Here is a 13,911-nt window from a genome sequence, read left to right on the forward strand (position 1 = left end):
CCCCCGCTCTTGTTCATCCTGCCCACCCCTCGGACTAGGCCCCTACTCCTGCCCTTCCCCTTGGCCTGGGGAAAGCCAGTGCTCATCTGGTCTGTGGGGTCTGGGGCTGGAGATGGACTCTGCTGATTGCTCAATTGCTCAGGCAGGCAGTGCCCCCCCTGCTTTTGATTGAGATATAATTGACATATGACATTATATTAGTTCCAGGTATACAACATAATGAATCAGTATTTGTATGTATCGCAACATGATCACCACAATAAGTCTAGTTAGCATCCATCACCAGACACAAATTTTTTTTCTTGTGATGAGAACTTTTGAGATCCACCCTCTTAGCAACTTTCAAACATGCAATGCAGTATTGTTAACTATACCTGCCATCCTGTACATTACATCCCTATGGCTTGTTTATTTTATAACTGAAAGTTTGTACCTTTTGAACCTCTTCACCCGTTTTGCTCCATTCTCATCCCCACCTCAGTTCTCTGTATCTGTGAGCTTGATCATTTTTATTAGTTTTCACATAAAAATGAGATCATACAGTATTTGTCCTTTTCTGTCTGATTTATTTCACTTATCACAACGCCCTCAGGTCCATCCACGTTGTTAAAATAGCAAAATTTCTTTTTTATGGCCGAATAATATTCCATTGTGTACGTATATCGTATTTTTTTTGTCCATTAATCCATTGGTGGACACTTAGGTTGTTTCCGTGTCTTGGCCATTGTAAATAATGCTGCAATGAATGTGGGGGTGCAGATAGCTTTTCGAGGTAGTGTTTTCCTTTCCTTTGGATATATACCCAGAGGTGGAATTGCTGGATCATATGGTAGTTCTATTTTAATTTTTTGAGGAACTTCCATATTGCTTTCCATAATGACTGCACCAAATTACATTTCCACCAACAGTACATATGGGTTGCCTTTTCTTCACATCTTCACCAATGGTTATGACTTGTCTTTTTGATGGTAGCCATTCTTACAGGTGAGAGGGATATCTCGTGGTTTTCAAATCAGGACTTTCTGGGGTGGTATCGACCATGCCCATTGCTTCTACTTTACTGACAACGTAACCATTAGCCTCTAGAGCCGCGGTCTGCAGTACCCCATTAGGGGAAGTTGCCAAGTCCTAGAAGTGAAGCACCATCCTAACCCCCTCTCAGGGCTCCCTCCCCGACCCCAGTGCCCTCACCTGCCCTTGTGGTGCTCTGGCCTGCCATGCTTTTTATGTGACAGTTATTAGACTGTTTTCTTGCCAACTCAGATGGGCAGATAAGTTGATTGGAGTCTGGAGAGAAAATGGGTGACTTTGGCATCCACATTTGATTCTAGTAAAAGAGAAAGAGTGTTAAGTGGGATAATAAGGAAGGTCTTGGAGCCCAGAGTAAGATTCAGTTGGCTTGAATCATCAGGGAAAGCATCCTGGGGGTGGCATCATCTGGACTGGGTTAAAGGCTGCATAGGTTCTAAATAGGCAGATTGGATCATGAGTAAGGGAATTGGAGGAGCACAGAAGACTGTGAGTCTGAGTCCAGGGAGCAGGATGGCCCTGTGAGGCTGGAGCATAAGGTGTGTGGTTACGAAGGCAGTAGTGGTAGGGGGATAGCATGTAGGGGCACCAGGAAAAGGTAGGCAGGTGCCTCCAGGTCAAAGAGGGCTAGAATGTTGTTCCAAAGGCAAAGGAGGGAGTGTCTTTTATCACTCCCTATGGAGCACAAATAAGGCAAAGCCATGACCAGATCTGCTATTTAGTTCAATCTAGCTTTGTGGAGAGAATGGGTTGGGGTGAGACATTATAAAGCTATTTCCAAGCAAGAGATAATGTTAAAATCGACCGGGTAGAGGCCGTTACAAGTGACACTTGGGGGACTGGCTGTGGGTGTGAGGGGAGGTGACTGGACACAGGCAGCCTGAATGCATTCACTGAGATGGAGAATGGAGAGGAAGTGTGTACTCGGGCCTCCTTTCCAGAGAAAAGCTGCTAGGAGGAGAGTGGCTTCACTGAGGCCTTGCTTCCTCAGGCCACCCTAAGCCAACTGGAACTCCTTCTATGGCTGAGCTGTACACCAGAGCTCCTGTTGCCCAGCCTCCTCAGAGCTGCACTGCAGCCAGAGGTTCTGCTTACCCAAACTCACTCTCTTTCTTCATCCCCTTTATAGATGTCACACCTGCAGCAGGGCATGAGGCTTTCTCTATTTATTCTTGCTCCCCTCACCCTTTATCTGAACAGGCATTTCTCCCAATAAATCTCTTCTATGTTTACCTCTGTCTTGGGATCTGCTTCCTTGAGGATCTGCACTGGCATGAGAAAGAACAAGGTGAGTTGTAGATGGGCTGCACGTGAGGACATCCTTGGAACAGATGTGAAGAAGTAAGGAGAGGGTGGTGTGAAGGTCACAGGAGAGCTCGCCCCGGGAACTGTCTGGACTGGGAAGAAAGAACAGACCAGGAGAAGAGGAGTCTTACAGGAGAAAGAGAAAGAAAGGACAAAGTGGTGGGAAGAAAACCAGCAAGTTTATTCTTGTGCAAGTCACAGGAATAGAGAGTTTAAAGAAGAAAGTGGGTGCCAGGGCAATTCAATGGGGGAAAGAATGGTCTTTTCAACAAATGGTCCTAGAACAATTGGATATCCACATGCAAAAGAATGGAGTTTGGCTCCACCTCATATCATACAACAGAATGAGCTCAAATAAATAATAGACCTAAATGGAAGAGCCAAAACTCTTAGAAGAAAACATGGGAGTAAATCTTTGTGACATCAAAAGCAAAAGTGACAAAAGGAAAAAAAAATAGGTAGATTGGGCTTCTGTCAAAATTTAAAAACTTTTGTGCTGTAAACAATACCATCAAGAAAGTGAAAAGAATGGGAAAAAGTATTTGCAAGGCATATATTTAATAAGAGACTTGTATCTAGAATATATAATGAACTCTTACAACTCATTAATAAAAAGGCAAATAATCCAATTATTTGGCAAAGAAGCTAAATAGACATTTTTTCAAAGAAGATATACAAGTGGCCGATACGCACATGAAAGATGCTCAACATCACTTATCTTTAGGGAAATGCAAATCAAAACAACAGTGAGGTATCACTTCATACCCATTAGGATGGCTATAATAAAAAAGACAGATAACTAGTGTTGGTGAGGATGTGGAGAAATTGGAAACCTCATACACTGCTAGTGAGAATGTAAAATGGTGCGGTCACTTTGGAAAACAGTTTGGTGGTCCCTCAAAAAGTTAAACATAGAGTTACCATATGACCCAGCGATTCTGTCCAAGAAAGGTAAAAACATATGCCCACACAAAAACTTGTTCATAGATATTCACAGCATTATTCTTTATAATAGCCAAGAAGCAGAAACAATAGAGATTTTAATCAACTAATGAATGGATAAACAAAATATAGTTTGTACAATGGAATATTATTTGGCAATAAAAATAAATGAAGTACTAATAAATACTATAACACAGATGAAAACATGCTAAGTGAAAGAAGACAGACACAAAAGGCTGCATATTTTTTGATTCTTGTTTGCAATGTCCAGAGTAGGCAAATCCATAGAAGTGTAGAGTAGGGCGTCACCTTCTGGACTGCCCCACAGGAGCCCAGGATAAGGAAGCTCTCAACGATAGTTCCCAGCATCATCTACATTGCATTTTGATGCCAGAAACAGAAAGCTCCACAAGAAATGACTAAATGACAAGGCAATATCATCTCACATAATGAGAAGCCCTTTGGAGCACTTCTTATCATGTCAGCTTAGCCAAAAATATTTTTCATTCATGCCTAAACCAATGCAGGCATGGAGATGAGAACTTTGTGGGAGACTCTACTTTTGGGCATATGGCCCCACGGATATAGGCAGGTGCCTGGACACCATCAATGTGTTAACAGGAGATGGGAGGATTCAAATGGATGATGCTTTGGTCCCCATTGGTGCCTGCTATACCCATAACTCCCCACTTCAGGACATCCTCACAGTGGGGCATCTGTAAAACCTTGAGGCAGGAGGTATGGCCTCATTCACTGTCACCCTACCACCTAGCACTGAGAAGCACAGTACAGGTTCCCCTATGGAGGCACAGATCTCCATATATGCATTTATACCAAATCTTAGCTCTGTGAGGTAGGAATATGGGTTATTGCTTTCTCTCTATTGATCTCTATTTGGTACAATGAAGTTGTAGAAATGTATTATTTCTGTAATAAATAAAATAGTTTGAAAGTAAAAGAAACTCTTCTGTGGCACAGCTACCTGGGGTGTTGTCCAAGCCCTCTGAGGGGCTGACAGGGCCGTTCAGATCTGGCCTCTCTTCCCTTGGCTCCTCCACACCCTCAGCTCAGAGTCCACTTGGCTTCTAGGCCTTTGTCTCCATGGAAGCCTCTGTGAGAAAACTGGCCTCTGGCCTCCTTCTTCCTCTTTGCCTGGCTCATCCCAGCCACTCTTTAAATCCCAGCTTAGAAATCGTTTGCTCACTTGGCCGTCCTTGGCCCTCAAGTCTGAGCTGATACATCCTCATAGTACTCTGTGAACACTATGACCATTTCACAAGGGCCTCCTAGCACACAGAGGGTGTTCCATAGATATTTTGTTAAATGAGTCAATGGATAGTAGATGGTGAATGGATAGTGAATGGAAAGATAAATATTTACATGAAAGGTAGAAAATTCCAGTGGAGGGATGAGGAGACATGTGGCTGGGTAGAGAGAAAGTGTATGTATGGCTGAATTATATGTGGTGGATGGATGTGTGAGAGTGCAATGGGTGGGTGGATGGGTGGGTGGATGTTATGAATAGATGATGCACGTATGGTGGGTAGATTATAGGCGTGCGTAAACTATAGATGGACACATGGGCGAAAGGGCGAATGGGGGAATGGGCGAATAGGTGGGTGTGCGCTGTCCGAATCTACCACAGGGTGTCGCTCTGCATCGGTTTGAGTACAGGTCTTTGGTGAATGCCCTTTCTGTCCAAAGGGGATTTACAAAAGAGGAACCTTTTGTCCCAGGCAGCGGTGAAAGGTTCCAGGGTGATGCAGGCTTGTAAACAAGTTGAAAAGACGCTGCACAGTGAGCCCACGTCAAAGCGAGACCTTGGCTCCGCCCTTCCGCGGCCGTTGTCCGGCTGTTCCCAGCTCAGAAGCTCCGGGTGGACGCGCTCAGCGCGGTGTCAGGAGTCCTGCTCGCAGCTCAAGCGCGGCTGTAGACAGGACAGAGCCACCCTTCTCTGGCCACAGTGTCATGGTTGGGGACTCCAGAGGCGCCTTCTTGGATTGCTGTATAAAGCCCAAGGAAGATGTTGGGGGCGGGGTGAGGTGTGTGTGTGTGTGTGTGTGTGTGTGTGTGTGTGTGTGTGTGTGTGTGTGTCTCAAAGCCTATGCAGACCGTCACATTCTAACCAGCCTGATTTCAAACCTAACTGGGAAATCTACACCCTATCTTAAATTCCAGCCCCACCCCAGCCCATCCTAGCCCTGGCTCCATCAGAATCCTAATCTTGATTCAAGCTCACATTTTGAACCCATCCTCCCTAAACAATAACCCAATGTGTCTTTATCCGGATTCTGTTGGGCCTTTTAGTGCCAACGCCACTTCTAACCCCAAACTCCCATCTTCTAACTATAATCCTAGCGCCTCTTAAACCAGTAGCAATAAAACCTAACCCCAACCCCTATGTGAACCAACTCCACACCCAGCTATGGACTCATAGACATTTCAAAACACTGTTTGGAAAAAATAGACAGGAAATGCACGAATACGTTGTGGGTGTAAAAATCCCAGTGATACAAATGAAGGTGCTCAAACACAGATGACTCCCTTCACCAGTCACTGACTCCTGCTTCCCACAATCTCTCCAGAACTAGCTTTGCAGCTGGGCTTGCATCCTTTTACCGTTGAGATCACCCAGACTTTCCTGCGACGTGCTTTTTAGACAATGCTGTCTGTCATGAAACTTTTCTCAGGCGGCCTTTGCAGAGCCACGGAACTCCTTTACGCCATGACAGAGAGGCAATTTTCTGTCTCCCTCCACCTAGATGTGTCCCATCAGAGCCTAGAGACTACTTTGCTCCCTGCAGAGGAAGGTCTTGGCACACAGTGGGCACTCATATTCCTTTCGCGAGGGCTGATCCGCTCAAGATTCGCCTACCACCTCTCTCGGTTTTCTTATGTATTATAAACGAAGGCTGTCTTTGTACATATATGTGTAAGGGGTGGGAAGGTTCACTTCAAATTCAGATCCATGCTGCTAAATTGCCCTTCATTTTTCTCTCCTTTTTGTGCCAATTTCACTTCCACCAATGGTGAGGAAAGCGCTAGCTTCTGCAATAGTTACCGATACTGAGTGCTATCAGTGTTTCCCATTTTTGCCAATTTGATAGAAAGAAAAAAAATCTCAAATATTATTTTAATTTGCATTTCTTAAGGACCTAGCTGAAACTTCTCCAATAATTACTTATTATTTGACGAACGTTTAAGCCATATAATAATAACCAGCACTTCTCTGCCCCTCGCCACCCCTCCCCTCTCCTCAAACTCTTTTTTTTCCCTAGTATATTTCTTCATTTAAAAAAATATATTTACACGTTGACTTCTTGATTTATAAGCTTCAGATAGCTGTCAGTAGACTCAACTCTGGGATCTGTTTGCCAGTTGCCCAGTACAGTTGATTCAGGGTTTGGGCATCAATCTTTGCTTTCTTGTGACATTATTTTCTGTTCTTTCTAAATTTAAACACTATATTTTCCACCTTTTTAGCTTTTTCCATTTTTAAAATTATGAAATGTATAATATAGAAGACTATATAAAAATATATGTACAGTTCAAGGAATATAATTTAAAAAAAAAAAAAAAGACAAAAATACCCAGGCTAAGAACCAGACCTTTGCTAGTTCCTTAGAAATTCCTCAGTGTGCTCATCCTGACTTTTGTGATGTGCATCCCTTGGCCTTTTTAGTTTTGTCATCCACATGTTTATTCAAAGACAGCAACTTCTGCAGTCTTGCCTGGCACATAGTATGTGAACTTCATAGAAATGAGGCATTTGCTCTCATTCTTCCTGGACTTGCTATTTTGCTCAGCATAGGAAGATTCATCCACGTCGATACATGTGCCTGTGGCTCATCCATTTTCGTTGCTGTATTTCATCATTGATTGATCAGTCTTCTGCTGATGACATTTGGGCTGTGTCCAGTTTTCTTCTTTTACAAACCTTCTAAAACTTAATTTTGTATGTGTTTCTTGATGTGCAGATACAATAGTTTATCTTGGGTGCACACTAGCGAGTGGAATTGCTCAGCTAGAAGATGTGCATTTGCTTTGTTTTATTGGGTAATACCAAATCGTTTTCCAAAGTGGTAGTCCCAATTTCCACTCCCCCAGCAGGAATTCTAAGTTCTCTTTGATCTACTGCCTTGCCAACACTCTGTATGTCAGGCTTTTCAATTTTTGCCAGTTTGATGAGAGAGTCCCCAGCTCATTGTGATTTTAGTTTGCATGTTCTTGTGACCAGTGAAGCAGAACATTTCCCATGTGCTTATTGGCTCTCAGTTTTCCTCTGTTGTGAAGCATATCTTGAAGTCTTTTCCTCATTTTCCTATGGGGTTGTTTGTCTTTTCCCTGTTAATTTACAGGAGTTCTTTTTGTACTGCGAACATTCATCCTTTGTCAGGTGTGACAAATATCTTTATTTCCCAAAACTTTACAGAATGACTTTACACTTTTTGATCTTTAACCCACCTGGAAATTATTTCTGTGTATAATGTGAGGTGGAGGTTCAATTTTACTTTTCCCCATTTGGCTAATGAATGCTGCAGTATCATATATTAAAAAATCTATCCTTGCCCTTCTGATCTACACTATTATTGCAGCCATATATTAAGTATCTGTCTTAACATTGACCTGTGTCCAGGCCCTATTTTATTCAATTGGTCTCTTTCTATTTTATTTTATATTTCATGATCAGTGATCCTTACAACCACTCTAAATAGCATTTCCTAATGGACAAAAGCACAAGATAGTCCATCGGTGCTGTGGATATGTATGTTTTCCTGCAGACGGTCCTCCTAGAACTGCCCATCCTCTTGCTCTTATCTTGACTGACTGATTTCTTGGTCTCCTGCACAGGTGTCATGTTAGGACTTCCCTTCCCCCTTCCTTCTTTCATCCAAGAGTCTTCTGCTTCCTGGATCTACTTTCTTCTTTTGATGGAGCATTCTTCTCCTAACTTTCCGAGGGAGAGTCCTAGGAGGTAAACCTTTGAGAATTTGTATTTCCACATGGTCAACTGCTGATAGTTTGGCTGGGTATAGAATTCTAGGTAGGAGTAATTTTTCTCCTGGGATGTCAGAGGCATTTTTTTAGCCTCTTGTGACAGATAATATTTTCCAAAAATAGCCAGAGCACTATTTCCAGTCCCATATGCTTTACCAGAACCTCTCTATCAGGACACAGAGTCTATTTCCTATCCTCTTGAACCTTGGCAGGTTAGGTCTTTGCAACTGCCTTGCCAAATAAAATGAGGCACCAGGGAGGTTGTATGACTTTCCCAGCTAGGTCGTAAAAGATGACAAGGCTTCTTCCTGGCTTTCTCTCAGGACTCTCAGCCTTCGTTACCAGTCTCCATGTTTCAAGGAAGCCTTGGCCACATGAAGAGACCATGTGTGGCTATCCCGGCTGGTAAACCCAGCTAAGCCTTCAGTTGAGAATTAGCATAGATTTCCAGACATGTTAGTAATCTTTCAGCTCATTTCAGCTCCTAGACTTAGAATCACCTGGAGAGATGATGCCAAGTAAAGTAGAAGTATACTGCCTCACCAAGCCCCACTCAAATTGAAGATTTGTGAGCATAATAAAGGTTATCATTGTTTTAAATCACTAATTTGCGAGGTATTTGTTATGCAGCCAGGGCAACTAGAACCCTTCTTTGTGGCGGCTAGAACCTTGAGGGTACGATAGTGAGCAGGACATTCCCTACACCTAAGGAGTCCATGATCTATTCAATCCAAGTTAAATAAATTTTAAAATAACTAAAAAGAGAGTGAGTTTGTTCCCAAGTACTCTAGCATTTGTTCTTATTTATAGCAGCACACTTGGCAGTGCACTGCCCCCCGAAAGGGTGGAGAACCCAGTGGTGGGGTTGCTTCTCTTGGTGAGTTTAGTCAGATTTAACCAGTAATGCGGAGGCAATGACAAGTTGGAGAGCAATGCCCTGAAATGTTTTTGTCTATGTTAGCTTACTTTGCTGTATTATGGTGGCCTCACTTCTGCCCACTCCAAATCTGGCCATGAGTGAGTATGGCCTGTTTTCTCCTAAGCATGGACTAGAGCGAGAACTTAGGAAACATTTGTCAAATGGAGCTATAGAGCTACACACCTAGGACTTCAGGAGACAGGGTTCAGACTTAAGGGCTGGCAGAGATGCTGGGCTCTGAAACCCATTGCAGCTTAGGGACAACCAGAAATACAGTTGTTGCTGTGCAGTTACTACTGACCCAGATGAAGCAGGAAGGGGAAGGTCACCTCGGGAAGGAGTGTGGCTGCTGGAAAGAGGGAGCCTTGGTGAACCTAGAACTGGGCAGAAGGGGTGCAGGAAGCCCTGAGTCCAGCATGCACGTGAAGGATGAGCTGCTGACCGCGGACCCTTCGCTGCCCAGGCTGTAGATTAGAGCCAGTAGATGCTGGCGCTTGAGCGGAGATGAGGTTTTGGAATTACTCCCAGGTTGTGGGCCTCAGACTAAGCAGTGCAAAATTGTTCCTTCAATCATTCAAGAAAGACTTAACTGAGCCTTCACTACCCACCAGGCACTCTGGGAATACAGCAAGGAGCAGAGAAGTAAGAATCGCTCCCTTCAAAGAGCTATCATTCTCATGGAGAGGGTGGAGGATGGGAGGGAAAAGGAGGGAGAGAAAGCACAAATAGCCAAATAGGCAGCAGGCCAGATGGAGATGAAGCAGTAGAGGAAAGCTGAAGCCTGATGAGGGGTCTGGGGAGGGTCTCAGTGGAGTGTGGTATAGTTTTTTTTATATAGAATGCTCAATGAGGACCTCCTGAGGAAGGCTCCTTGGAAACGAAGAGCTGAAGGGGAAGAGGGTGTGAATCATCCTCTTCCTGGGAGAAGAGGACTCTAAGCAGGAAAGATGAACTGAGGATGGGCAGTTGGGTGTGTCTGGTACAGATCTAGTGAGGGAGAGGGTGGTGGGCAGGGCTTTGGAGGTCATTGCTAATGCTTTCACTTCCCCAGGTGAAGTAGGAAGGGCTCCAGACAGATGGGGATTTGCCCTGACTCACAATTCTGGAGGTCACTGTGGCTGCCCTATTGGGAAGAGACAGAGGAGCGGGGCAGAAGAGGGAGCCTGGTTGGGAGGCTATAGCAATGGTCCAGGAGAAAGAGGATTGTGACGATGAAGCAGGGAGGTAGCAGTGTGCATGGTGAAAAGTAGCCAAGTCCTATATACATTGTATGTGATTTGCTGGTTGTAGGTCATGAGGCAGAAGAGCCAGTGAGAGCCTGGGAGCTGAGCACCTGGAAGGGACCAGACTACACACATGTGAGAGAGCTGTAGGAGGAGCTCTCCTTCCCAGGCCCCCAGGGCCTACTCATCACTCAGCAGGACTCCAGCTTACCCAGGCATTCCCATGCTGACTCAGATCTAGATAATTTGTTCAGCAATTTATTCTTTCAGCAAATGTTTTTTAACTCCTAATATGCGCCAGGCATGTGGTAGGAGCTGGGGGTGTAAGATGGTCTCTGTCTCCATGGGGCTACAGCCTGATAGGGGAGAGAGAGAATAACTTGATAAAGGACTGAAACACAGTGAGTGAGAAAGGACAAGACGGGAGGCCCTTCCTGGGCTGCTGGCCTTGCCCTGACAGTGGAGGAAATGGGAGGCACCAGTGGGAAATCCCTTTGCTCACCATCTGTAGTCTAGTATGGGCCTGGAGAGGGCAAGGATGAGAGGAGGAAGGTAGAGGTGTGTGTAGAGAGAAGATAGGGCTACAAAGAAACAGAAGGGGCAAGGAGAGGGACAACAGGTTGCTTACACAGAGAAAGGTCAGAGAGGCATTTTTACAGGGGAAATGTAAAGGCTGAGACAGAGCTGGGCTGGCATGATCAGGGTGAAGCAGGACCTGGGTGGGCAGAGCCCGGGGGAAGGCCCAGAAGTTGGGAAGGTCTTGGCTAGCTTGAAGAACTACACCAAGGCGTCAGCCAACGTTTGCTCTATAACAGACCATCCCAAAATGGAATTCTTAAAACAATGGCCACTGGTTTCCCTGATGATTCCATAGATCAGCAATTTGGGCTTTGCCTCTGCCAAGTGGTTCTCTATCTGGGCCTGGGCTGGGTGCACTCGCACGTCTGAGGTTGACTGGCAGGTGGACTGCAGTTGGGGCCTCCAGGGGATCTCAAGTGAGAGGGCTTGTTTCTGCTTACCCAGGGCTAGACTGGGCCTTTCCCACAGCAGCTGAGCTGGGATGTGAGAGGAAACTGCAAGGCCTGGTGAGCCCAGGCTCAGAGTGGCACAATGTCATTGCTTCACTTTCTGTGGACCAAGGTGAGTCATGGGCTGGCCCAGACTCAAGAGACGAAAGAGCAGCCTCCACGTCTGGACAGGAGGAGCTGCAGGGATGATGGCTGTGCTGCATCCACCATGGCCAGTGGGCTGGAGCCAAGAGCTAGGAGGGACGTGGTATGGCTGCAGGGGTTGGAGTCTTCTTGTGGTTCTAAGTGCAAGGAGAAACCACTTAAGCGGGAAAGACTTAATCTAATTGAAAATTTCCAAAACCAGGATGGATTGGAATGGAGAAAAGTAGGTGTGGGTGCAGCTGCTCTGTCCTAGGAAGAAAGGCCAATGGCTTGGACCAAGCCCCAGAGACCAAAGAGGGGAGAGGCAGAATCTGCTGAACTAGGTGACAAGCCACTGTGCCACCACCAGAGCCAGGAAGAGTGAGTGTCTGGGGTGACCTCAGTTTTCTGGACCTCAGAGTTCCCTGCCCAGACAACTTGCAGCCCTCCCTGAGGCCTGACCCTCCCAAGGGGGCCTGTGCCATGGATGTGTGCCCCGTTAGGCCCGGGATAAAAGAGGGGTGCTGTTTGCAGAGGCAGGTGTGGGTATGGACAGAGCTCGGGCTCAGCCCTGGTGTCATGCTTGTATGAAAGAGGCCCTGAAGCTCTGGATGGAGCTGGGGTGGGGAGAAAGGAGGTGCCCTGGGTTCCACAAGTACTAGGGGTGAGCCTTCTGGGGTGGGGGGCCAATAATGGAAGTCTGAGAAGCACCCACTTAGAAACAGCAGATAGGTGGCTGAATGCAAAAGATTGAGATTCAGGGACAGATCCCGGCAGGAGATGGAAATTTGGAAGTCATTGGAAAAACAATGAAATAAAAGCCACAAACACTGATGAACTCACTTGGAAAAGGCCTGTCCCAGGGCATAATATAGTACCAACACACAAGTGTTTGTTGAATAAATTATTCAATGGCAGCAAGGAAAAGAAATTCTCCCCTTGAAATACATATGCTACTCGAAACAGAAATAAATAATAAAAAAGGCTTATTTCATTACTTAATGAAATAAAAGAAGGTCTCAAATCCATACACATGGGCAGGGAAGATCAAAGTTGAGCCGTAATGTTGGAATAATGATTGAGCCTGTGAAACGGGGAGATGAACTTAACGAGCATTCAGAACGCAGAAGAGAACAGACCACGGAGTGAAAAGCTGTGTGACTGAGCCATGTCTAACACAGGTTCCTCTTCGGAGCAAAACAAATGGTTGCAGTTTACAAGCCAATGTCCCAGAGGGGAGAAAAAAAGTTAGGAATGAAAGAACCTGGCATGGATTAGAATATACTCATCAATAATCTAAGTAAAATGAATGTGAAAACTCAGTCCCAACGTAGAGCTGGGGTGTTTTTCTATATTTTAAAATAAATTACCAACCCCCCAAAATCTTCCTGGCAGAAATAGGAATTATTTTCAAAAACTTTAGCTTCAGATTTATTCTTAAGAAATAGCCTCAGAGTGACAGAAACCCTTAGGGGTGGGGAAAATGAGACAAAAGGATTTCACAGCCCGCTGAGCGAGCTGCTCTGATTTACAGCTTTTGGCAGTGTGCCAGCCAAGAGCATTTCTAGGGGAGCTAGTGTTTTCCTTCCTGTTTTACAGAAGACTAAACTGAGGCCCAGAGAGGTCAAACATATCAAGGTCACACTGCTGGTGAGCCTCTGAACTGGGTCTGTGTGTCTGGAGCGTCATCCCTTGACATCCCAAAGGCCAATATTCTTCAGAGACCCTTAAAGCAGGCCTACCTCTGTCATCAAGCATGCCCTTTGTGACCACTGCTCTGGGCTCCTGCCTGCCAAAGGCTGCTCCGAGGCCCTGTGGCCCAGGCTCACCTTGCTTGTGAGCCCATCTCCAGCCCCACCTGCCCACTCAGTCAACATTTGCCATCCCTAGTGGATGTGAATGCAACATTCCTTAATGCCCAGAGTGCTCGAACACCTGCAGCACCCTGGGAGGTAACTACTGTTGGACCCCCATTTCCCACAAAACAAAATGGAGCTTTGGGTAACTAGAGGGGCTTGCCTAATGTTCCCACCTCCAGACAAGGTGCAGCTGGAACTGCCTGGTGGTCAGGCCTAGCCTGACCTTTTGCCCCTCTGCTGGCCCACCTCTCTGACGAGGGCCCATTGCTCTGTTTTCTTAACAAACATCTTACCTCAGGGTGGGGATTGTGACTTTTCTGTCTAAAAGTGTGCTCTTCAAGAGCCTGGGCTCTGGCTTCAGGTGACCAGGATTCAAATCTGGGTTCTGCCACCTTTGAGCTGTGTGGCCTGGAGTGAGTTCCTTCACCTCTCTGTGCCTCAGTATCCTTCTCTAAACAATAGAACCATGAGAGTACTAGCTCTAT

Source organism: Pteropus vampyrus, unplaced genomic scaffold (assembly GCF_000151845.1).
Source record: "Pteropus vampyrus isolate Shadow unplaced genomic scaffold, Pvam_2.0 Scaffold285, whole genome shotgun sequence".
Classification (NCBI taxonomy): Eukaryota; Metazoa; Chordata; class Mammalia; order Chiroptera; family Pteropodidae; genus Pteropus; species Pteropus vampyrus.